The sequence below is a fragment of the Mus musculus genome, chromosome 15 (assembly GCF_000001635.26).
Source record: "Mus musculus strain C57BL/6J chromosome 15, GRCm38.p6 C57BL/6J".
Lineage (NCBI taxonomy): Eukaryota > Metazoa > Chordata > Mammalia > Rodentia > Muridae > Mus > Mus musculus.
The window spans coordinates 94672324-94699365 of NC_000081.6; the positions used below are offsets into that span (position 1 = coordinate 94672324).

Sequence of the window (27042 nt, forward strand, 5' to 3'; positions counted from 1 at the left end):
CCTCTCTAAGCTGCCTTGGTAATTCATCTTCATAACTGTAAAAGATTCTGAACTCTATCTTCTGTATCATCAAGGAGATAGACTCATTTTCAGTATGTGCTAGGGGATTTTTATACAGAGTGAGAAACACCAGTGGACCACGTGAGTCTCAGAGTAGCAATAATGGCAAATGCCACATTGCCATCATGTTTATTCACAACAGGAACTTAGTGTATTTTGAATTCTGCTCATTGGGCTCACAGAGAAAATTGTGTTGTGGTTTCTTAATAGGCCAATTTTGTTAGAGGAAAAAAAACCCTCTGGAATTCATCGTAACATTCAAAATGTTTTCCTCTCGTTTGGATTTTTGAGGAAGCAGTTTTCAGAGTGACGGCTGTTCTGAGCCCAGTGTTCAGTGCCCATTCAGTGCCCATTCAGTGCCCATTCTGTGCCCAGGCCCAAGGTTGTAGCTAGAGGAAATGGGTCTGCAGGCAGGAGAGCTGGGTCTGCCGATGCTTCATGTGTGAGACCCGAGCAAGCTTATAATGAGGATTCGCACATATATGTCCATTTCATCCTGACTATAGAAAGCTATAAAGCTGTCCAAAAGTGGACAGCAGTGTCTCTGCCACCTGAGCCCCTTCCTGTTAAACTGATTGGTTTTAAATGAAGTGTGACATTATATTTTTAGATTTAGAGTCTACTCAGTAAGCAGTAAGTCTCTTAACTGCAGTGCATACCCACTGTGTTTTAATCCACAGGGTTTGCTTTGACATGTGCATTTGAAATGGTGCTTAGATACAGTTCAGTGGTTGGTTGGTTGGTTGGTTGGTTGGTTAGTCTGCTTGGGTTTTCCTTAAAGATCATCTCATTGACCTGCTGGCGCAACGACGTGGGGCTCGGGTTGGCTACTGCCAGGTCCAAAGCCCTCCTGACTCCCAGTGGCAGTGCTGGTGACATTGTCCTAAATTAGAAGGACTCTGGCCAGGTAAACAGTAGGACTGTTACCAGGAAAACAAATCTACAGGTTTCTTTTCATTGGAAAAGCAGATCGACTAAGACAGTTCTGTTCACCAGGAACCTCCCTTAATCATCCAGGAGTCTCCCTTAACTTTCCTCCAAAGTTCAACTTCCTCTGCCAAGGGCACCTAGTTCTGGATCAATCCAGATAGCCCTTATCAGCTCAGATCTCAATCCTACCAAGTGTTATAAAAAAATCTGCTATCTTTTCTGCTTTTTTTCTCTTCTCCACCCCACCCCATCCCCACACCCCAAGACGGCCTTGGCAGTTTAATCCCCAATAAATCTTTATTTATTTCTACCATGGAGCAGTCGGCTTCGGTGGCTCTCTGTGTCATCACTTCCAGCTGCCCTATGGGTAGACTGGAAAGCTGGAGCAGCAAGCATAGTCTCCTGGGAGGGCACTAACACTCACGCAGTAAGGAAATCTACGGAGAAACCGATTAGGTTCTTGCTTGATCGAACTTGAAGATAATTTCACTCCATCAAGCTTATGTCCCTTTGTTATTCATTTATTTTCTTATTTAATGAGAGTTTACTTTGAAAGCATTGGATATTGGAGGGGTTGCTGGAGAGAGGGTTCAGCAGTCAGCATGCGCACACTACTCCTGCAGAGGGCCTGAGTTTAATTCTCAGCTCCCACATTGGGTGACTGTATCCTGGAACTCCAATTCTGGGAATCCAGTACCCTCTCCTGGCTTCTGCAGGCAGTGCACAAGCCACGCTGTCATAAATGTGCACAGAATTTAAGAAAAATAAAAGGTCTATTTAAAAAGTGGTACATGTTTTGTATAGAGCGTTTAGAGATCGCTGAAGACAAAGAACAAATGAGGAGGGGAGTTGGAAGTGGGGGGGAGGAAGGAAGGAAGGAAGGAAGGAAGGAAGGAAGGAAGGAAGGGGGAAAACAAAACGGGAAGAAGGCAATGAAGAAAATGAAAGGCTAGGGGTATGGCTCAGCGGGAAGAGGGTGTTGTGCTTTCCTCCCATGTACAAAGTCACAAGTTCAATTCCCGGCACTGCATAAATCCAGCACTAGGAAGGTGAAGGCAGGAAGATCTAAAGTCTAGACCATCTTTGGCTACTTAGTAATTCTAAAGTTACCCTGGGCTGCATGAGCCCCTAGCTCTGACTCTTGTAAAGGAAATTCACACCCTGTTCTACCACTCTGGACTAACATGAATGCTATTTTTGTTTCGAAATCATCCCCTGCCCTTTGTGTTTTATGAACTAACATGACTTTTAATGGTTGCCAGGTTTCTCATCACAGAGATACATTGTAACGTGCTGTGTCAAATTCCATTCTTTCTGCCGATCTTTTCTTTTATTTTTTTCCTTTCTTTTTCTTTTCTTGCCTAGTAATATCATGTGAATGTCTTTGTATCTAAATCTTTTTCTCAATGTCTCAGGTAGGAAGAGCATCCACAGAAGAGGTTTTTTAGGAAATGAGCTGACATTTTAAACGGCCTTAGAAGCCACTGTGCGGTGGCATTTTCAAAGGAGCTGAATATGTTATATTCCCACAGCAGTACATGAGAGCCATTTTTCTACAGGGGCTCTAGCAATATATCTCTCGCAGATCTTGCTTTAACCAATGTGTGCTGCTTATTTGCTTTAGCAAGAACACTGTGGGCTAAAATGAAACTTCTATTCACAGAGTTACAGAAGGCGATGTCCTGGAGCTGCAACTTTTCGGAGGGTCTATGAGAAGCAAGTGAAGCAAGAAAGGCACTTTTAAAATCCATGTTTGGAAAAGGAGAGGTGTATACGTGTCTCAGTCAGTGTTCTGTTGCCGTCAAGAGGCGTCCTGACCACGGCAACTCTTATAAAAGAAAGCATTTAATTGGGGCTGGCTTACAGTTTCATGGGTTTAATCCATGATCATGGTGGGAAGCATCGCACAGGGAGACATGGGGCTGGAGGAGGAGCTGAGAGTTCTACGTCCACATCCATAGGCAGCAGGAAGAGAGAGCCCTTGGGCCTGACTTGGACTCCTGAAGCCTCAAAGGCCACCCCCAGTGACACACTTTCTCCAACAAGGCCATGCCTCTTAATGCTTTTAAATGGAGCCATTTTCTTGTGTCTAAGCATTCAAATCTATGAGCCTACATGGGTCCAGGAGGTGCAAGGCAGGGGTGTATGTGTGTGTGTGGGGGGGGGCAATCTTATTCAAACTTCCACAATGTACTTATTCTAAGGAATTAGGAACCTTTGCTTTGTCATTGCTTCAAGAGCCTGAGAGGGGATGGATGGGATTAAATAGTCATAAAATACTGGTCACTTCTTTTGTACCATATAAAATTTGACCTAGTTTTGGTGTATGGTGTGGTGATAATGATAGCATTTATAGAGGGAAAGACCATGTTAAGTCCTAATGGCTTTTGGTAAGAATTTTGGTTACTCAACCCGTGTAAATGGATAAGTCTGTTAAAAGGCTTCTTGACTGCTTTGGCCTTCTGCTGCTGAGTGCCAGCCAGCTGTTTTATATCCTGAGAGAGCTCAATCTCAACCAATATCCACTGCAGCAGAGGAGGTTTGGGAGGTGTGGAAACTCAGGCAAGCCATGCTGTTTGAATGAGGGATGCTTGAGATGGGAAAGGCCACGGAGCGAGGATATAAGTTTAGACATGGGAGGTGGAGATCTATTTGGGAAGGTCTTTTTGATATTCAGAGGGAAGACAATGGTTTTATTAGGACTGAATATTCACACTGTAAGGAGATAAGACATGGGCCTAATAAACATATCTAGGGGATCCATTGGCCCTTGGTTTCAGAGACAAGGCAGAGCCTGTTATTAGAATTCTGGTCTAGAGTCACTTATCAGAGCTGGACCAATAGCAGGGCTAACCTGATATCTAGTTCTATACTGAGCTAAAGTTCTTTCCTCATGAGGATGCTACTGGGCCAATGCCCAAGATAAGAATGAACACCCAAGAGGGATTAAGTAGCATGGGGTGGGGGGGGGATTGGGATAAGACAGAGAGCATGACACTGTCATCCAAAGGTGACTATGAATGTTTTAGAAGCAAGAGGGATGGATACATGGTGACCTAGAAGGGACAGCCCTGGACTCAGTGTTATTTAACACTTGCATTAAGTTGATAGGTTAAAGAACAAATCTTTAATTACTCAAATGACATTTTCACGTTAAATAAAAATACTGGTCACATGATTAAAACTCTGAGTAGCTCAGCAGGGACAAAAGCGCACTAGAGCTTTAAATAGAAAAAAGAACACGCATGGCCCGTCACTTGCAAAGCACAGACCGGAGGCCTTGAGACATTTTTTATTTTTTTGACCTTTTCTGGGAAACTTAGGAGGTATTGATTGAATTCCTAAATGCTGACGTTAATAACTGTAGTGCTGCCAATGTGAAGGTCTCCTGAAATTGCTAGATTTTATGGAGTCCAGTTACATTTAGGAAAATAGTAAAATATTTATCAGCCTTATCTTGGTGCTACATGGCAGGTACTTTATACCTTTATAGCATACTCTGGCCTCCACACTCATATACCACACACACACATACACATATACACATACATATACCCACATGCATACATGTACACATAAATATACACACACACACACACACACACACACACACATATATATATATATAACACTACACATATACACATACATAGATATACATGCATACACATACACATATACATGTACATACACATATAGACACAGATATACATATACTACATTCACATGCATACACATATACATATTCTCATACATATATATATATATATATATATACACACACACACACTACACATACACACATATATACATGTACACACATATGTGTACATAGACACACATACCTATTTAACTAAAAACCAAATAAAGTGGATATCTTGAGATTATGTAAAGGAAATTTACCTATTGTTGTAGGTCCTGAGGCGAGAGTAATTTCGCTTTTGTTGGCATTTTATTAGGAACTTCTTACAGAATTGAGTGCTGAGGACAGGGGGTCAATTGAGTGCCAGAGGAAGTTAATGAACACAGAGTAAAGCAGCCAAATTTAAACCATTTTTCTTTTCATAGATGAAAATGCCAGCATGGTAGAAAATTTAGTTAGATGGAGTTTCATTTGTAGCATTAATACTATTCATTCAATTTCATTTACAATTGGCTATAATATCTGAGGCCACCTTGCTCCCATTTTAGATTAAAAACAAGAGAGAGCAGCAGATGACAGAAACACCTGTGGTCTGAGATGAGGGCTCCAGGGAAGTGCTGACATTAGAGAAAATGTTAAAATGTTTGATATATCTACTCTTAAAAAGAACTTGCCAGTGGGCTGTTTCTCTTAAGGAGTATGTGACACAGAGGCTGCTCTTCACACTGCAACTCAGCCCAGTCTGGACCATTTCTGTGCCTGTCCTTGGTGCTCTGGGTATCTGACCTCTTGGCACAGGAATCCTGTCCTTTCTCATCTTTCTCCCACCAGGAGCGGTGAGCGAGGGTTCTCTCTGCCTCAATGAGTCCTTTATGTGCTCAAATACCACCGTTCTGATGGCTCCACTTTCCCTCCACAGTATGAAACAAAACCCCGTTCTCTACCTTCATTACGATCATGTTTAACCATGAAGTGTTTGCTGAATTTTGGGCTTGTAAGTAATGTGTGGCCATTTCACCAGATACTATTATTCTATCTGTCTGCCTGCCTATCTATCTGTCTATCCCCCGTCTCTCTCTCTGTCTCTCTCTCTCTATCTGGTTTTTCAAGGCAGAGTTTCACTCTGTAGTTCTGACTATCCCAGAACTCACTCTGTATGCCAGGCTGCTGGCCTTGAACCCACAGAGATCTACCTGCCTCTGACTCCCTAGTGCTGGGATTAAAGTTTGTGCCACTACTGCCCTGTCTATTATCATTTTTTTTTAAAACTAGCTTTTTGGTTTTCCTAAGGTCAGTTTGCATGAGTGGCTTGGCATCCTCTCAAATGGAAAAGGATGCCTTACCTTTCTTGTGGGGTATGACACGTGTGTGCAATCATGTAATGACAGAGATTCACCAGAGAGCACGGTAACAGGAGACTTTTCTCGGGACCTTTTTAATCTGTAGTTCTTTATGATGTGGGAATTTGTCGTGTCTCAGCCTTTTGCATGAGAATTCCCGAGTGTCTCCTAGCTTATATGCAGCATCCCACAATGTAGATATCCCATTGTTAAAACACTGAGAGACATCCTTTGGTCTCTGAGTGAAACTAGTAAGAAAATCTATGACTGGCAGATAAAATATTCTGTTTCTAGGTCAAATGGCAGAGCAGGCCACTCACTCTATAGGAGTCTGTAGACATAGATGTCAATTTTTGTGTCCCATAGTGCACACTCCCCCCCCCTCCCCCACCCCCCAGTTTACACATTTTGAGCCACCATTACCTTCAGGTCTGCCGAGGATGTGAGCACAGTAGGAGGTTAATGACCAAAATGCTAATTAATGTACAGATCTCAACTCTTCCCAGACTTAAACTCCATCCCAAGCCCTGTCCCAAGGAGGAATTCTTCCTGGGTCTTAGCCCGCTCTTTTGTAGCAGCTGATGGTTTTTCAGAGGCCATGGTGCCTTGTCTTCTGTCTCCTGATCCCATGTTCATCAGAAGGGAACAAAGCAATCTTCCAGCTGGTACATTCCATGCCCGAGAGATCTCCTCCCTTATTATACCAAGCTAGTTAGTCCTTGCTTATACCGGTTTATTCATTTCCAAATAGCATTTGCTTCAATATCTGCATATCTAGATGTCTGCTCTTGAGTGTCCCCCATCATTAATTAACTCATACACAGAGGAAGTGTAGGCATGACAGCCACAGTTCCAGTGTTGCTGCCTTTCTTGGCACTCAAGCTTTGGAACTATAAGGAATCCTTAGTATGCTCTTAATACTACTACTCACCCTTTGGATTTTCTAGCCACAGAATGGAAGGAGTGGTGGACAGACTGGAATCTATTCCAGTCTGGAAAAGTCAGGACATTTTACTCTTATATTTCTCTCATTTATAAGTGCTTACTTTTAGGGTCATTTAAACCGATTCAACCTTTTGTGTATATATTGTGTGTATTTAAAAGATGTGAGAGAACTACTTTTCTGGGCTCTGCGATGTGCACAGTGTGTGTATTAGAAACAACTGCAAGCATCTAGGTTAGAGGAAGATGGACGTTTATTTTATCTGGATGAGGCCCATCCTTATAGTCTAGCAGGGGAGGAGGCACACTTGCGTCCCAGGCTGATGTGCACAGTCTGGCTTTCCAGTACCCCAGTGTCACAGTTCTGGGTCTCAAATCCTTAAAAAAAAATAATTGGCTTTCACTGTAGCTTTTGTTTCATTAAGGTTACCAAACATAAAGAATATTTATGCATTCATACACACATATACATACATAAACAAATACACATATACACATTTTTTCACAATTACCAAATAAATATCATTACTGTTTAATTAAAAAAACCTTTTTATTGACTCTTTGTGAATTTCATACCATGTACCCCAATCCCTCTCATCTCCCCCTCCCCTCATACCTGCCTTCCATCTTTGCAACCTCCCCTCCAGCAGAGAAAAAAAATCTCAGTGTGGAAGCTGTCGTGTGTCACAGTGTGTCCCACAGTCTACCCTTTTGTCCACGTTTCTTTGCTTGCAGATGTTCATCGAAATGAGTCATTCATTGGCCAGGTTCGAGGCCTCTGGCTTCTGCTACTCAATCCTGTTCAATCCTCTTCAGCACTAGAACATCATCGTGGCTCCTCTCGGATACCCTGTTGTTGCGCTGTGTCATGGAGATCCTGTAGTTTTAGATCTGTAGGACCCACCCTTTCATGCACTCCAGCAGTTCACTGATGGGGTTCAATTCGCAGCCCTGGATCTGGGCCTGAGAGGTATCTGAGCAAGTTAGCTCACTGTCTCTCCTGTTCTCATGTCCTCAGGACCGACTCACTAGCAACCCCCACATCCAGGGCCAGCTCTACTCTTCTGTAGAGAGGCAGGGCCAGGTCTCCCTCTCTGATGACCTCTGTGCCACCTCTCCTGTCTGCCATATGTAGCAAGGGGCGAGCAGGGGGCATCTTTTCCTCCCCTATATCACCATGAGGCGCTCGTGTGGCAGGGCCAGCTCTCCTACGCTCATGCCCTCAGGGGTGGCTTGCCTGTGCCCCTCTACTCTCAGGGTCAGCTCTACTGTGCTGCCCAGGGGAGGTGCAGGGCCTGCTCTCCTGAGTGCTGCAGCTGGCTAGGGGTTGGGATAATCTCTCCTGCTGTCATGCCACCAAGGGCCAGCTCTCCCATAATGCCCAGGTAAGGAGTGGGGCCAATTCTGCACAGCCTTCAGACATCAGCATGACCAGGGACTTCCACCTGGTCTTTGGTGGTAACAGACCTCTGTTGCTGTAGGGCCAGGGACCCCGATGTGGTGCCTGGTGGCAGCACAGGCCAGGACCCTGTTATGGTCTCAGGTGACATCACTGACTACTTATATCAGGCTGTTTCTCACTACCTTCAACTCTCCAGGTCTGCATCTCCTCACTGTGCCTATGTTCTGTTTCACTTTCTCTTCCATTTCTCTACTGCTTACTTGTTCCTCTTAGTCGTGACTAGATCTGTGAGTGTCTGGGGTCATCTCAGGAGTAGTTTCGGGAGTACTGTGCCCTGCTGGTGCATTATGACCCTGGTCAGGGATCATCTTGGGCATGGTCTTCAGGCCTGCGCAGCACTGGGCTGGTCGTTAACTCAGAGTAGGCTCTGTCTGGGCCCCATGGTGCTAGTATGGTGGTCTGCTGTATTCCCATGTGAGGGTTGTCTGTCTCGGGCTCATTCCCATCCCAGGCAAGGCTCTTCTAGTCTCCTGCTTGTTCACTGACCTTGGAGCCCATCCCAGCCTCCTTGATGCCAGACTGTTGGTGGTTGTCTCAGGCTTACCTTTTCAGGAAATGTTAGTCTACTAATCATTGAGAAGTTCACAGGTCAGAACAGCGAGCATGGACATAGCCTCTCTCTCCTCTGCCACCTACTGATGCACACGTGACACAGCAGCCACACCTGCAAGGCCTCTAGAGGCAGGATTGTTTGCTTTTCAATTTCTGTGCTTGGTTACAGCAACCCCATCTGTCCTGGCTGGTTTTGTGTCAACTCAACACAGCTGGAGTTATCACAGAGAAAGGAGCTTCAGTTGGGGAAATGCCTCCATGAGACCCCGCTGTAAGGCATTATCTCAATTAGTGATCAAGGGGGAGGTCTCCTTGTGGGTGGTGCCATCTCTGGGCTGGTAGTCTTGGTTTTATAAGAGAGCAGGCTGAGCAAGCCAGGGGAAGCAAGCCAGTAAAGAACATCCTTTCATGGCCTCTGCATCAGCTCCTGCCTTCTGACCTCCTTGAGTTCCGGTCCTGACTTCCTTTGATGATGAACGACAGTATGGAATTATAAGCCGAATAAACCCTTTCCTCCCCAACTTGCTTCTTTGTCATGATGTTTGTGCAGGAATGGAAACCCTGACTAAGACACCGTCCATTCCCATCAGTTGTTTTAACTCACACTCTACACACCAGAGGGCATTTGCCATGAGTGGTTTGTTTCTCAGACATGATGGTTTTCGGTAATATACTTTCTCTTACATTTTGTTTTGCTTTATATCTGTTAACACATTTAAATTGTTGAGCAATGCATGTTAGATTAATTGAACTGTTAAGTGGATGTCAGAGGGGCTGGAGAGATGTCTCAGAAGAGCACTGGCTGCTCTTCCAGAAGATGGGGCTTTGGGTCCATTCACCCAAGTGGCAGCTCACCATTTTCTCTAGTTCCATTGCTCTCTTGCTTCTGCAGGTACTGCACACACATTGTGTCTAGACTAAGCACCAGACACATGAAAATGAAGAAAAAATATTTAAGTGTGTGTGGTAAGAGCACAGTGAGTGTGTGTGTGTGTGTGTGTGTGTAGGAGGATAGTGAGTGTGCGCAGAATAGCTCTACATGAGGGTGGAAACTTTTGTTAACTATGATCTCCAGCACTTATAAGAGCATCTGCTAGGTGTAGACAGTAAATATTTGCCAACAAATAAGCATTAAATAATGATTTCACCCATTTGGTTAATATTATCTGATAAAGTATTGATGTTTTATTGGTACTTTCCCATGTGACTTTCAATGGTTTTGTAGCCTTTAGTTTACCTTAAATCTAACAAAAGGTCCCTGTGTTTTGTAGTTATGTTACTCACAACAAAACCAGACTAAGTAATGCATCCATTTACTTACTATATTCTCTTGCCATGCTTTCCCCTCTCTTTAAGTCAAAGCCATCTGTGATGGTTTGTATATGCTCTGCCCAGGGAGTGGCACTATTAGGAGATGTGGCATTGTTGGAGTGGGTGTGTCACTGTGGGTGTGGGTTTTAAGACCCTCATCCTAGCTGTCTGGAAGCCAATATTCTGCTAGCAGCCTTCAGATGAAGATGTAGAACTCTCAGCTCCTCCTGCACCATGTCTGCCTGGATGCTGCTATGCTCCTACCTTGATGATAATGGTCTGAATCTCTGAACCTGTAAGCCAGCCCTAATTCAATGTTGTCCACATAAGAGTCATGGTGTCTATTCATAGCAGTAAAACCCTTGAGACACCATCTCCAAGGAAGATTTATCATCACCAAGATTGCTCACTAATTACAACATTCCAAAGGAAAAGATTCAAAAAGTATTTTGAGTAACTGGAAATATTTTGGGAAATAAGCACTTTCTAAGCCACAAAGCATTGCCTTGTACATTTGTTAAAGTCAATAAGCATTCTGAGGAGTTGACATCTGTCAGGTTATGTGCACATATAAACATATAAGCACACTCCATTTTCCACAAGGAACTTGTCTACCTCTGGAAGTTTATCCATGCATGGTCTGTGGGTTCTTAGACTCAAGGAAATACACCTCTCAAGGAGTTCTTACCAAATGCTAAATGTTTGACCTCAACAACTAGACTCACCCTCCACCATGAGAAAATGCCTTACATTAAAAAAAAAAAAAAGAGTCGAGGCTTGACATGGAGGCACACACTTGAGAGGCAGAGGCAGGCAGAACTTGGTGAGTTTAACATCAGTCTGTTTTACATAGTGAGTTCCAGAGAGGTCACAAACAAAATAAGACACATGTTTAGTGACACAATAGTAGCAAAAGTGGCATATTGCTTTATGTTCCTATGTTAAATGTCTTAGTGTCTAAATATTCAACTAGTGTAAAATGTGAGTTTGGTCATCCGTCCAGCAGTGCTGTGATCCGGTTCGATTACATTGATGGACTTGTGGTGACGGTTAATTTCCTGGTAGAGGGCTGGATCAATTTAAAGGGATCTGTGGGGGACTAGGAAGGGGCAGCAGGTAGAGGTGAGCTGGTCCGTGTCTGGCTGTCAGTCTGTGTAGAACTAATATCATTGGCCACCGGGTGACACAATGTTTTCATCAACCATCACTAGATCTATACGATCCTCTTTAACCCAGCCATAAAGAGACATTGTGAAGTCTTTCATGTCTGCTGTTCACTATCATCATGGAAAAAGGAAGATAATTGGTTTTCATTTATGTTTACAGAAATGCAGTCAAAAGCAGAAGTCTTACAAGGAACCGGTTTTTAGATTTAACTGTGAACAAAAGGTCTCATGGGCTCTCTGTGATTCATTTCACAGTACAAGTAATTCTCTAATGTGCTGCTTGGATATGAGGTTTAAATACCCAATGTGAAGGCGAATATGCTTCACCCTTTCCATGTTTCTGGTACACTTTGGGGAGCATTGAGCGGGTCGGAAGAGTAGGTTCTTAGTCCCTCTATTTGATCAAATGCAAGCTATGAACCCACAACCTGCACATAAATACCAGTGTGGGTTGGGGTAGGCAGAGAGGAGGGGAAGATAGGAACAGTCCTCTGCAGAGAGAGACGGTTGCACCAGAGAACATGCCCTGACCCTCGCTCCTCTTCCTGACTTCCTTCCTCTCTTAGACTGGCAAGCCTTCTGAGCATCTTGGTCAGTCAACACGCTCCATATCCCTTGGCCATGCTGGGATCACATTTACCCATCTTATCCTGGCTCTGAATCCGATTTGGTGACTGAATGAAATAACTGTTCATTGCACAACGTCTTCTTTCTGTGTGCCAAGCCTGTGGCTAGGCAGTCAGTGGAGAGGAGAATGGATAAAGGCCCAGCCAGGGGAGCTCGCAGCCTCTGGCTGGATGTGTGAGAGTCTTGGGAGAAGCCACAGTGAGGGAACAGTGGGTTACTTTTCCTGCTGAGCATGCCTGAGCTGATGACATCGGGCAGGGACAGCGGGCAGCATCTTTGTGCTCATTCATGGAATCGGTTCATTTTGGATGGAGGAGCTGTCCAAAAGCCATGCAGATTATTTTGAAACATTGAGATCAAAGGGAGAGGAAAATGGAAGCCTCAAAAGGTTGGAACCTGACTTTCACTTTGTTCATCGTGAATGACTGTGATACTCAGTGCTGTAACAAAGAAGAAAAAAACCTCATGTTTACTGAGCTCTGTCTGTCTGTCCCCTGGGGGGCGGGGAAGGGGGAGGAAAAGGGAAACTTACCTTAGCTTTAGGATAAGAGGATGTGAGCACATTACTGTTGCTGATCAGGACTCTTACTTCCTGCACCCCCACCCAACCCTGCTGCTTCTACAGGGTTTTGTCTGATAATACAAAAATGATTGTTTGGGCCATGATGGTCAGTAGTGTCAAGGACAGAATAAAGGTTGAGTAAGAAAGTCACGACGAGCTGGGCTTTAATCCTTCGAAGAGACAACATGACCAAGGCAATTCCTTTAAGGACAACATTTAATTGGGGCTAGTTTACAGGTTCAGAGGTTCAGTCCATTATCATCAAGGCAGGGACATGGCAGCATCCAGGCAGGCATGGTGCAGGAGGAGCTGAGAGTCCCACATCTTGTTTCTAAGGTAACCAGGAGGAGGCTTTCTTCAGAACTGGGTGGAGCTTGAGCATAGGACCTCAAAGCTCACCCCCATAGTGACAAACTTCTTCTAACAAGGCCACACCTACTCCAATGAGGCTGTACCTCCTAAGAGTGCCGCTTCCCATGGGCCAAGCACATTCAGCCCACTGGAGTGTGATTGGTTATATTCACTCTCTGTTAGCGTCTCATGTCCTCCCCGACATTCCACTTCTCAACCAGACTCCTTTCAACATTCTTGTGTGTGTGTGTGTGTGTGTGTGTGTGTGTGTGAGAGAGAGAGAGAGAGAGAGAGAGAGAGAGTGAGAGAGAGAGAGAGAGAGAGAGAGAGAGTGAGAGAGAGAGAGAGAGAGAGAGAGTGAGAGAGAGAGAGAGAGAGACAGAGATTAATCAGGACTGCTTACATGACAGTGGGTAAAATATTCTCAATATCATGCTCAGCTCTAATTTTAATTTTTTGAGGAACTTCCACAGTGTTTTCCATGTTGGATGCACGATTTTTAGTTCTCTCCAACATTACCTAGGAGTTATAACTTTTCCATATCCTAGCCATTACTTATCTTTAGTTGTTGTTAATGGTATCTATAGTACAATCAATCTAAACACATCCCCGACTAGCATACAAATAGATGAGACTCGGACTATGGTTATTTTATATGGCTTTGGCAATTTCTAAGGGGTAACCTCTAGTCTACTCTTCTCACTGAAGGCCTGGCTACCTCCCTAGCGGTGAACCCCAGATACTTGCTGTTTCTTCTGGCCATGGTCCACCTTCCATCATGGCGGCTTCCTTCTCTCCCCTCCCTCTTCATCCTCCCCCTGGTCTCTCCTCACCCCTCTCTCTCCTCCACCCCCAACCAGGTAACTCAAAACCCACCTACCTCTAATCCCTCCAGTTAATTGGCTGTAGCCAATTTTATTTAACCAGCCTGTAAATGTGAGAGTTCACTCCTAGGCCTAGACCTTGAATAGAGAATTTAGCATTGTAATACATAGCAACAGACCAAACCCCAATAATACACATCGTCCAGCACTCAGGATACAGAGGCAGGCAGATCTCCATGAGTTGGAGTCCAGCCTAGTCGAGAGAGAGAGAGAGAGAGAGAGAGAGAGAGAGAGAGAGAGAGAGAGAGAGAGAAGGGGGGGGAGGGGAGAGATATCCAGGACAGCCAAGAGAAACTTGGTCTTGAAAAACCAAATAAGTAAACAAATAAGTAAAAAATTGAAAAGCCATTTTGACAGGTGTGAGACAATGGTGTTTCTCCATAGTTTTGATTTGTAGGTCTCTTTTGGTGGCGACTGTTTTAATGATGTTTCAGTGTGTAATATTCAAGAGCTCACTGTGCAGATCAAAACTGATGCCATTTGAGTCACTGTCCCCAGATCCAGTGGCACTCCTGTCTCTGTCCCTCTCAGTGTCTTCCAGGCTGACGCTTGCTGGATGCAGTTGGCCTTTCCTTTATCCACGGTGCTCCTATACCAACCATCTGAGCTTTCTCCTGTGTTCTTCTCTTACTGCTTGCCCTGAGACTGAATCTTCGCCTTCTCTCTCTCCTCAGCCCTCACTAAGAATAGCTTTCATTTGTAGAGATTCTTGCATGCTTTTCTCCCTTTAAACACACCTTTTATCATTGCTTCCTGAAACCTAGCGCTTCCCATTGTGCTATTTCAGGAGTGTTTTAAAATGCATCCTTTAAACGTGAATGGCATTCTATAAACTCGTCTTACAGAGCATGAGTCCAAGACAGCCTCGGCTCTGCTCGGAAGCCCACCTCTTCACGATGCCCACAGTCAGGTGCAGCGTCTTTGCAGGGTATTTGCAGTCCACCCCTTCTTGTGTCTACACTTGGGAGCCACGGCTGTTTTCTAGTAGTCCTTGATCTCGCCACTGCTACATTTGATTCACGTTGGCTTCCGTAACTGGAGTCTTTGGCTGCCTTTATTATGAAACAGCTGTGATGGATAATGCTGGTTTTTAATTGGACACACCTGGAGAGAGGGAGCCGCAACGGAAGAATGTCTCCATCAGATTGACCTGTGAGCAAGTCTTTGGTGCATTGTCTTGACTGATGGTTGATGTGGGAGGGCCCAGCTCACTGTGGGTGGGGCCATCGCTGAGCAGGCGGTCCTGACTAGTATAGACTAGTATAAAGGAATGGCTGAGTGAGCCATGGGGAGCAAGCTCATAGTTCCTTCATGGCCTCAGCTTTAGTCCCCCACCTCCATGTCCCTGCCTTAGATTCCTTCCATAGCGTGCTATAACTGTAGGCCGAAATGAACCTCTTTCTCCCCTTTTTGGTCAGTGTTTTAGTATAGCAACAGGTTTTATCACAGCAACAGAGAAGCAAACTGGAACAGCTACCCAGCCTTCCACTTAAAAAAAAATGAAAAAAAATATCCTGGCTTTATTGATTCTCTCAAAATAATATTCTCTTTCCTTATGTGCACCCTGTGGCATTTCCTGCTCTGTTCTCTTGTGGGATTTTTCTCCCCAGGCTCTGTGCTATTTGTATTTAGAGCTGTCTGTGTCCTTTCCTGTAGTTAGATCTATTCTGGGTACTTCAGAACATAGAGAAGCACTTTCCTCGCGAGGATGCTTCCTTTGCTCATGTGCAAGCAGAGCATTTCAGCCACCCTTTGGCTGAAGGATTGTGTTTCCCTATTTCCTAGTGCCTGGTTGCCTTTGCATATAATCTCACAAAGAGTTATTGTTCCACGCACAGAGAAAAAAAGCAGTTGGAGAAGCCTGAGGGAGTTGGGTTTAAATCAGAGACCTCCCACTCACCCACTGTGTGACTTGGGGACTACACAGAATCTCCGAGTGGGGCGTCTACTCTTCATCCACAAACAGGACAGTTATCCAGCCGAAAGCTTGGTGAGAAGCTTGAAAGGGCCATTGTGCGAGAGGCTGTGTCCGAGAGGGAGAACTCAGGCAGCTTCTCTTTTACCTCCTTGTCGCTCTCCCCTTCCTCCCTTCTCTCTTGTAGTCCAGCTCAAGCGTTGCATGTTCTCATTTTGTTTGCCTTTTCTTTCCACCCATGTCACTTCCTCAACTGAAGGTCAAGTTCCTTGAGGGAGGAAATGAACAAGTTCTATATTAACAGTATCAATTAGGGTTTAATAAGCTTTGTGGACTCAGAGGTTTCTCTCTCTCTCTCTCTCTCTCTCTCTCTCTCTCTCTCTCTCTCTCTCTCTCCATTGATTCCAATGATTCCCACCGTGTGCTGACGAGCTTTCAATGGCACTGACTTCCCACATAGGCTACCTTCCCATCTCTACCTCTTTTGGCTGCCTTCTCTTTGTGATCTGCTCATAGCCCCCTCTGTTGTCTCTGACTTTCCTCCCTAAACCCTGATGTGCTAAGTCTCTCCAAACGTCATTGATGCCATTAGCCCGTATTAGAGCACTTCCTTGTATGCAGAAGCAGGAAGTGACCCAGTAAAGAGTCTTGTTTATGGAGTTAACCACGAATCAGCTATATTTTTATGAGGTTGGTTTTTTTTTTTTTGTGCATTCATTCATTTGCTCCTCTCTCTCTCCTTCTGGCAATATACACGCAATAGATTATCTGAGAATTGACATCAAGTCAGAGTCTAGGCCACTACATGCTAATTTGTTAATCTTTTTACAAAATTTTATTTCTCTGTAGTATCTTCTTTTGTGTTTTGCAAGAGTATACGATTTCAGCTTCAGGAAAATAGTCTTGTTAAAATCTATCCTTCTGTGGAATATTCAGCTACCACCTTCACTGATAGCTTTGAAGTCCTTTTGGAAGCCCAGCTAGAAGCACACTTCTTGCCTGCACAAGTTCTAAATGAAGTAGGGAATATGAACAAGTAAAGGCAAAAATGTTTTAGTTGATTAAGGTAAGTAAAGTTGACTGCTTTTATGTCACATTTCCTTCAGGTTTTGAAAGAAAATATCATTTTAAAAGTTTTTTCCTGAGTCAAATATGCAAACCTGTAACTTCAGAGATATTTTTGTTCCTGCTAGACTATCTACTAGAAATGTGGCTTGTATCGCAGGCCAGAGGACTCTTTAACCCTGAACTCTAAACTCAAGTACATTGCTGAATTCCTGCATTCATTCAAGTACATTCTGCATCCCTGAATTGTGCTAAGGTGGGCACTCCTGCCAAAGGGCAGAGCGGAATGAGAGCTAGGAATGTGCCTGCCAGGCTGGACTCTAGGGAAAGAGGTTTTTACTTACACATGCCAATTTTCTTTACTCATAATACTTTTATTCTTTCAGGATTTAATTCCATTTATTTTGATTATATTCACCCTCCTCCTCCAACTCCTTTGGATCTACTCAATCTGTTTACAGCTACAACTTTTGTATTTAAAAAAAAAAAAGAGCCCATTAAGTCCTGTTGTTGATTCTGACATACTCGTGGATGTAAGGCCACTCCCTGGAGCATGGTCAACTTAGAGAGGCCACACCCTAAAAGATGCCAACTCTCCTTCTCCCAGCAGCTATTGGTTGGTTGCCAGTAGCTCAGCTAGGAGTGGGAGTTCATGCCCGCCCACCTCCTCCCTCAGTGCTGGGAGTTTACCTGGCTTGAGCTCAGAGTCTTGTGTGTGCTGTTACAACTGGCGTAAGGTCTTATGTCCAACTGCTGGGTCTGGAGGACACTGTTTCCTTGTGGTCATCTACTACCTCTGGTACCTACAATGTCTTCATCCGCTCTCCTGTAGTGGGAGAAGAAGGTATGATAGAGATAATTCTTGCAAAATGTGCAAGCTTCTTCTGTCCAGCAGGTGGTGATGTTAAGCTTATAATGAGTACCGGGTCATTCTCCACCTAGAAGAGTGGAGCAGGGAGTAGACAGCTTTTCATCTCGTATCTCGTATCCAAATCTTATTGTTAGTGGAATAGACGAGCCAGTTAAAATGGAACTGGGATAGTTCAGACGCACAGCTACAATGACACCTATCAAAAAGCAATTTACACACACACACACACACACACACACACTGTGTGTGCAAACTAGTGTGTTTCCTGTTTACCTGTCAATGTCAAGTGTGACACTGACTTCAGTGTTACCTGCAGTGGGTGTCTGTTTGATTTTACATGTTCTTAATCAGCCGTAGGAGCATCTAGTCTGTGATAATATCAACGTTTGTCCCTACAAACCCCTCCTGAGTTATTACTTCACTCAGGAACTGGCAAGCTGCTTTTAGATTGTACAAGGCATTAATTAAGACTGGCTGATATTTGGAGAAATTTTCCTACCAATACCTCTGAAGTTACAGGTTTGCATACTTGATTAAGCAGCAACTTGAAAGATGGTATTTTTCTCTCATAACTTGAAGTTAACACAACATAAAAGCAATCAACTTCATTTTTTATAGTCATATAACTGCATGGAGGGCAGGCAGTTTTGGGAATTATAAGTATTGAAAAATATACAAGTATCCTAACCATAGATTTTTTTTTATACCCTCAGACAGAAAAAAATGTCAGTTCTATGAAATAGTATTTAATTCATGGAAGGTTTTATTTGTGAGGTTCCACACAGGAATGCAATTTATAATACATTTATATTAAGTAATAGCCATCTAGAATTAGAATAATGTCTGGATAGATTACTCCATCACTAAATCACTTTTATTACCATGTATTCCTGTTAAATGGAGAATAAATAAAATAATGGATCCAGATATCTTCTCGGGAAATGCCATTTGCTAGTTATGCAAAGTCTCGCATGGCTTTCTGGTTTTCACTAGTTTTCTTCTTCACATAAGTGAGACATGTAGTAAGTTTTATACTAAAATTAAATATTGGAAGCAATCCTTTCTGAACTTAAAGAAAAATGAGTTATGACCGTCCCAGCTGTAGCTTCACTACTCATCAGGCATGGACGCTGATCGGCCATGCCAACTGCTTATTGCTAATGTAGGCGAGAACGTTCTGACTAAAGGGCACAGTGTATGATAAGCTAAGACACATGGTGTAAATTAGCGTAGAGGGAAAAAAGTGTCACAAGTGACATTTACCACACTGATGCTACTGACCTTTGAAACTACTTAATTACTGGTCACTGGTGCTACGGGGAGTTATTTTCACAAAGTTCTTTTCTCTGTCATTATAATATCAGCTTATCTCAGGATGAAACAAACAGCCACCAAACATGAATATGACCCCAGCATAGTTTGCCTTCAGATCTCTTTATTTTTTTAAATTTTATTTTAATTAGGTATTTTCTTCATTTACATTTCCAATCCTATCCCAAAAGTCCCCCATACCCCCCCCACTCCCCTACCCACCCACTCTCATTTCTTGGCCCTGGCGTTCCCCTGTACTGAGGCATATAAAGTTTGCAAGACCAATGGGCCTCTCTTTCCACTGATGGCCGACTAGGCCATCTTCTGAAACACATGCTGCTAGAGACACAAGCTCCAGGGGATACTGGTTAGTTCATAATGTTGTTCCACTTATAGGGTTGCAGACCCCTTTAGCTCCTTGGGTACTTTCTCTAGCTCCTCCATTGGGGGCCCTGTGATCATCCAATAGATGACTGTGAGCATCCACTTCTGTGTTTGCTAGGCCCCGGCATATTCTCACAAGAGACAGCTATATCAGGGTCCTTTCAGCAAAATCTTGCTAGTGTATGCAATGGTGTCAGTGTTTGGAAGCTGATTATGGGATGGATCCCCGGACATGGCAGTTTCTAGATGGTCCATTCTTTTGTCTCAGCTCCAAACTTTGTCTCTGTAACTCCTTCCATGGGTGTTTTGTTCCCAATTCAAAGAAGGGGCACATTGTCCACACTTTGGTCTTCATTCTTCTTGAGTTTCATGTGTTTTGCAAATTGTATCTTATAGCTTGAGTATTCTAATTTCTGGGCTAATATCCACTTATCAGTGAGTACATATCATGTACATATCATCTTTTGTGATTGTGTTACCTCACTCAGGATGATGCCCTCCAGGTCCATCCATTTGCCTAGGAATTTCATAAATTCATTCTTTTTAATAGCTGAGTAGTACTCCATTGTGTAAATGTACCACATTTTCTGTATCCATTCCTCTGTTGAGGGGCATCTGGGTTCTTTTCAGCTTCTGGTTATTATAAATAAGGCTGCTATGAACATAGTGGAGCATGTGTCCTTCTTACCGGTTGGAACATCTTCTGGATATATGCCCAGGAGAGGTATTGCGGAATCCTCCAGTAGTACTATGTCCAATTTTCTGAGGAACTGCCAGACTGATTTCCAGAGTGGTTGTACAAGCCTGCAATCCCACCAACAATGGAGGAGTGTTCCTCTTTCTCCACATCCTCGCCAGCATCTGCTGCTGTCACCTGAATTTTTGATCTTAGCCACTCTGATTGGTGTGAGGTGGAATCTCAAGGTTGTTTTGATTTGCATTTCCCTGATGATTAAGGATGCTGAACATTTTTTCAGGTGCTTCTCAGCCATTCGGTATTCCTCAGGTGAGAATTCTTTGTTTAGTTCTGAGCCCCATTTTTTAATGGGGTTATTTGATTTTTTTGGAGTCCACCTTGTTGAGTTCTTTATATATATTGGATATTAGTCCCCTATCTGATTTAGGATAGGTAAAGATCCTATCCCAATCTGTTGGTGGCCTTTTGGTCTTATTGTCAGTGTCTTTTGCCTTGCAGAAGCTTTGCAATTTTATGAGGTCCCATTTGCCGATTCTCGATCTTACAGCACAAGCCATTGCTATTCTATTCAGGAATTTTCCCCCTGTGCCCATATCTTTGAGGCTTTTCCCCACTTTCTCCTCTATAAGTTTCAGTGTCTCTGGTTTTATGTGGAGTTTCTTGATCCACTTAGATTTGACCTTAGTACAAGGAGATAAGTATGGATCGATTCGCATTCTTCTACACGATAACAACCAGTTGTGCCAGCACCATTTGTTGAAAATGCTGTCTTTCTTCCACTGGATGGTTTTAGCTCCCTTGTCAAAGATCAAGTGATCAAAGGTGTGTGGGTTCATTTCTGGGTCTTCAATTCTATTGCATTGGTCTACTTGTCTGTCTCTATACCAGTACCATGCAGTTTTTATCACAATTGCTCTGTAGTACAGCTTTAGGTCAGGCATGGTGATTCTACCAGAGGTTCTTTTATCCTTGAGAAGAGCTTTTGCTATCCTAGGTTTTTTGTTATTCCAGATGACTCTGCCGATTGCCCTTTCTAATTTGTTGAAGAATTGAGTTGGAATTTTGATGGGGATTGCATTGAATCTGTAGATTGCTTTTAGCAAGATAGCCATTTTTACTATATTGATCCTGCCAATCCATGAGCATGGGAGATCTTTCCATCTTCTGAGATCTTCTTTAATTTCTTTCTTCAGAGACTTGAAGTTCTTATCATACAGATCTTTCACTTCCTTAGTTAGAGTCATGCCAAGGTATTTTTATTATTTGTGACTATTGAGAAGGGTGTTGTTTCCCTAATTTCTCTCTCAGCCTGTTTATCCTTTGTGTACAGAAAGGCCATTGACTTGTTTGAGTTAATTTTATATCCAGCTACTTGATTGAAGCTGTTTATCATGTTTAGGAGTTCTCTGGTGGAATTTTTAGGGTCACTTATATATACTATCGTATCATCTGCAAAAATTGATATTTTGACTTCTTCCTTTCCAATTTGTATCCCCTTGATCTCATTTTGTTGTCAAATTGCTCTGGCTAGGACTTTAAGTACAATGTTGAATACATAGGGAGAAAGTGGGCAGCCTTGTCTAGTCCCTGATTTTAGTGGGATTGCTTCCAGCTTCTCACCATTTACTTTGATGTTGGCTACTGGTTTGCTGTAGATTGCTTTTATCATGTTTAGGTATGGGCCTTGAATTCCTGATCTTTCCAAAACTTTTATCATGAATGGGTGTTGGATATTGTCAAATGCTTTCTCCACATCTAACGAGATGATCATGTGGATTTTGTCTTTGTGTTTGTTTATATAATGGATTACGTTGATGGATTTTTGTATATTAAACCATCCCTGCATCCCTGGAATGAAAATTACTTGGTCAGGATGAATGATTGCTTTGATGTGTTCTTGGATTCGATTAGCAAGAATTTTATTGAGTATTTTTGCATTGATATTCATAAGGGAAATTGGTCTGAAGTTCTCTCCCTTTGTTGGGTCTTTCTGTGGTTTAGGTATCAGAGTAATTGTGGCTTTATAGAATGGATTGGGTAGAGTACCTTCTGCTTCTATTTTGTGGAATAGTTTGTGAAGAACTAGAATTAGATCTTCTTTGAAGGTCTGATAGAACTCTGCACTAAACCAGTCTGGTCTTGGGCTTATTTTTTTTGGGGGGGGGTTTGGGAGACTATTAATGACTGCTTCTATTTCTTTAGGGAATATGGGACTGTTTAGATAATTAACTTGAACCTGATTTAACTTTGTTACCTGGTATCTGTCTAGAAATATGTCCATTTCATCCACGTTTTCCAGTTTTGTTGAGTCTAGCCGTTTGTAGAAGGATCTGATGGTGTTTTGGATTTCTTCAGGATCTGTTGTTATGTTTCCCTTTTCATTTCTGATTTTGTTAATTAGGATGCTGTCCCTGTGCCCTCCAGTGAGTCTGGCTAATAGTTTATCTCTCTTGTTGATTTTCTCAAAGAACCAGCTCCTTGTTTGGTTGATTCTTTGAATAGTTCTTCTTGTTTCCACTTGGTTGATTTCGGCCCAGAGTTTGATTATTTCCTGCCATCTACTCCTCTTGGGTGAATTTGCTTCCCTTTGTTCTAGAGCTTTTTGGTGTGTTGTCAAGCTGCTAATGTGTGCTCTCTCTAGTTTCTTTTTGGAGGCACTCAGAGCTATGAGTTTTCCTCTTAGAAATGCTTTCATTGTGTCCCATAGGTTTGGGTATGTTGTGGCTTCATTTTCATTAAACTCCAAAAAGTCCTTAATTTCTTTCTTTATTCCTTCCTTGACCAAGGTATCATTGAGAAGAGTGTTGTTCAGTTTCCACGTGAATGTTTGCTTTCTATTATTTATGTTGTTATTGAAGATCAGCCTTAGTCCATGGTGATCTGATAGGATGCATGGGACAATTTCAATATTTTTGTATCTGTTGAGGCCTATTTTGTGACAAATTATTTGGTCAATTTTGGAGAAGGTACCATGTGGTGCTGAGAAGAAGATATATCCTTTTGTTTTAGGATAAAATGTTCTGTAGATATCTGTTAAATCCATTTGTTTTATAACTTCTGTTAGTTTCACTGTGTCCTTGTTTAGTTTCTGTTTCCATGATCTGTCCATTGATGAAAGTGGTGTGTTGAATCTCCCACTATTATTGTGTGAGGTGCAATGTGTGCTTTGAGCTTTACTAAAGTCTCTTTAATGAATGTGGCTGCCCTTGCATTTGGAGCATGATATTCAGAATTGATAATTCCTCTTGGAAGATTTTACCTTTGATGAGTATGAAGTGCCCCTCATTGTCTTTTTTTTTTTTTTGATAACTTTGGGTTGGAAGTTGATTTTATTCTATATTAGAATGGCTACTCCAGCTTGTTTCTTCAAACCATTTGCATGGAAAAATTTTTCCAGCTTTTTACTCCAAGGTAGTGTCTGTCTTTTTCCCTGAGATGGGTTTCCTGTAAGCAGCAAAATGTTGGGTCCTGTTTGTGTAGCCAGTCTGTTAGTCTATGTCTTTTTATTGGGGAATTGAGTCCATTGATATTAAGAGATATTAAGGAAAAGCAATTGTTGCTTCCTATTATTTTTGTTGTTAGAGTTGGCATTCCGTTCTTGTGGCTCTCTTCTTTTAGGTTTGTTGAAGGATTACTTTCTTGCCTTTTCTAGGACATGGTTTCCGTCCTTGTATTGTTTTTTTTTTTCTCTTATTATCCTTTGAAGGGCTGGATTTGTGGAATGATAATGTGTGAATTTGGTTTTGTGGTGGAATACTTTGGTTTCTCCATCTATGGTAATTGAAAGTTTGGCTGGGTATAGTAGCCCAGGCTGGCATTTGTGTTCTTTTAGTGTCTGTATAACATCTGTACAGGATCTTCTGGCTTTTATAGTCTCTGGTGAAAAATCTGGTGTAATTCTGATAGGCTTGCCTCTATATCTTACTTGACCTTTTTCCCTTACTTCTTTTAATATTATATCTTTATTTAGTGCATTTGTTGTTCTGATTATTATGTGTTGGGAGGAATTTCTTTTCTGGTCCAGTCTATTTGGAGTTCTGTAGGCTTCTTGTATGTTCATGGGCATCTCTTTCCTTAGGTTTGGAAAGTTTTCTTCTATAATTTTGTTGAAGATATTTGCTGGACCTTTAAGTTGAAAAATCTTCATTCTCATCTACTCCTATTATCCTTAGGTTTGGTCTTCTCATTGTGTCCTGGATTTCCTGGATGTTTTGAGTTAGGATCTTTTTGCATTTAGCATTTTCTTTGTTGTGCCAATGTTCTCTATGGAATCTTTACCACCTGAGATTCTCTCTCCCATCTCTTGTATTCTATTGCTGATGCTCGCATCTATGGTTCCAGATTTCTTCCCTAGGGTTTCTGTCTCCAGCGTTGCCTCACTCTGGGTTTTCTTTATTGTGTCTACTTCCCTTTTTAGGTCTAGTATGGTTTTGTTTATTTCCATCACCTGTTTGGATGTGTTTTCCTGTTTTTTTTTTTTTTTAAGGACTTCTACCTGTTTGGTTGTGTTTTCCTGTTTTTCTTTAAGGACTTGTAACTCTTTAGCAGTGTTCTCCTGAATTTCTTTAAGTGAGTTATTAAAGTCCTTCTTGATGTCCTCTACCATCATCATGAGATATGCTTTTAAATCTGAGTCTAGCTTTTCGCGTGTGTTGGGGTGCCCAGGACTGACTGAGGTGGGAGTGTTGGGTTCTGATGATGGTGAGTGGTTTTGGTTTCTGTTAGTAAGATTCTTACGTTTGCCTGTTTCCATATTGTAATCTCTGGAGTTAGTTGTCATAGTTGTCTCTGCTTAGAGTTTGTTCCTCTTGTGATTCTGTTAGCTTCTATCAGCAGACCTGGGAGACTAGCTCTCTCCTGAGTTTCAGTGGTTAGAGCACTCTCTGCAGGGAAGCTTTCCTCTTGCAGAGAAGGTGCACAGGTATCTGGTGTTCGGACCTGCCTCATGGCAGAAGATGAAGGCCCAAAACAGGGTTTGTCCCAGAATCTGTGTAGCTTTTGTAGTTCACACTCTCACCTGCGCAGACTAGTCTCGGCAGAATCCGGGAACCAAGATGACTCCCCCAGAGGCTGTGGCAAAGCCCTCCTGGGCAGGGCGGACACCTCTCTTCTGGCAGGGAAGGTGCCCGGATGTCTGGAGCCCAAAATGGGGTCTGCCTCAGCAGCTCTGTGGCTTCCACCTGTCCCAGAAGCTGTTAGCTTCTGTAGTCCACACTCTCACCAGAGCAGACTAGTCTCAGTGGAATCTGGGAACCAAGATGGTTCCCCCAGATGCTGTGGCCTTCAGATCTCTTTATACCTCTATGTATGTTAGTCAGTTTTTGTCACACATCCCCATGCTTCAGATTCTAATGTGCCCTTACTAGTTTTCAGAATAGTCACGGAACTAGTTTTACCTATCATCTACTGTGATTCAGGTTAACCCAAAGCTCAGCAGCCTGCATGGGAGCAAATCTCCATAAGAAAGCTTTTCCATGTGTACTGTGAGAATGGCCCACTAGTGTGGCTTGAGATCCCAGGAAGCTGTCAGTCTGTCAGTGAGGGCCACCATCGAAGGCTTGTGTGGTCAATCATTCTCTCTGGTCACTCGAAGAAGCTATGTCAAGTAGATGGCAAGCTTTTGACTGCAGCCTCCAAAACCTATCCTCTAAGAAAGGAGTTCCTCTGCTTTTTAATCCTTTGCAATAATTTGAGAAGTGCTTGGGATTGTGGGTCTGTGAGATTCTAATCTTGACGCTTCACCAAGATGTATGATGTCATTTAGTGGTCACTTATCAAGACGGGTTTTACATACAAGGGATTTTATTTTTAGTTTTTTGGTTTTGTTTTGTTTTGTTTTTAGTTTCTTTTTTTTTTGTTTTGTTTTTTGTTTTTGTTTTTGTTTTTGTTTTTTTCGAGACAGGGTTTCTCTGTATAGCCCTGGCTGTCCTGGAACTCACTTTGTAGACCAGGCTGACTTCAAACTCAGAAATCCTCCTCCTGAGTGGTGGGATTAAAGGCGTGCTCCACCACACCTGGCTTAGTTTTCACCTTCTTAATGCCACGAAATTTGCGATCGTTTCATAGTTTCACACAGGTGGCTTTTTGTTTGATGGTGGTTTACAGCTTATCATCTCTGTTTATTCCTGCCTCAGATGTCTCCTTTGCAGTCACAGCTCGTTAGGTGAATTCTTCCTCAAGTAAAACCTTTAAAAGGTTCTTTAAAAATAGCATATGTTCATTGTGCTCGGTACTGGATAGGCACATGAAAATATATAAAGAATATGTGTTGTATGTTGAGTCCCCATACCCTACTCTCCCATCCTGATCTTCAAGTTTGGCCAGATCTAGAGTCACCTAGAAGACAGGTCTCTGTGATGAGGTTAATCAAGGTGGGAAGAGTCAGCTTAAAAGTAGGTGGCGTTATCCCTAGTTTGGCTTCCAGGCTGCAGAGAAAGGTGAAAGCTTGCTGAGCACAAGACTTTGCCTCTCTCTGCTTCCTGCCTATGCATGCATTGTAACCAGGGCTCTCAAGCACCTGCTGCTCTTCTGTCCCCATTGTGATGAGACCTGCCGGAACAGAGGTCCCAACCAACCCTTGCTCTCTTAGGTTGCCTCCAGAATGGAAGTCCGAACCAACCCTTTCTCTCTCAGGTTGCCTCTCCAGGGTTTGTTTCACACAACAACAAACACAAGGAATGAAGTTAATTTCGAATTAGTCCCCCAGGAAGTTTGCATCTACTTTAATGTTATCTATACATACATGACTTATTTATCTCTATAAAATATAGGATCACACATGGGCTGAAAATATGTTTATCTTTCTGAGACTAAGTTTGTTTGCATAATATGATTATCTGCTGCTCTTTCTACTTGACGGAAAACAATGTAGCGATATAACATCATTGTAATCTTGATGGTAGAAGAGTCCTCTCTGCAGATATAACACTGGGTTCATTCACTCCTCTGTTGTTTGACAGCTTGTATTAT

The 27042-nt window shown here is 42.7% G+C and overlaps 1 protein-coding gene and 1 non-coding gene across 2 annotated transcripts in view; one reads left to right on the top strand and one right to left on the bottom strand.

Moving 5' to 3' along the window:
- The window catches only part of Tmem117 (transmembrane protein 117), a 466913-nt gene that overhangs the window by 43139 nt on the left and 396732 nt on the right, over positions 1 to 27042 (top strand). The gene's annotated exons all lie outside the window — the stretch shown is intronic.
- On the bottom strand, positions 8932 to 9063 carry Gm25546. The gene has a single exon (XR_003951684.1). It is a non-coding gene; the product is annotated as a small nucleolar RNA SNORA17 (small nucleolar RNA).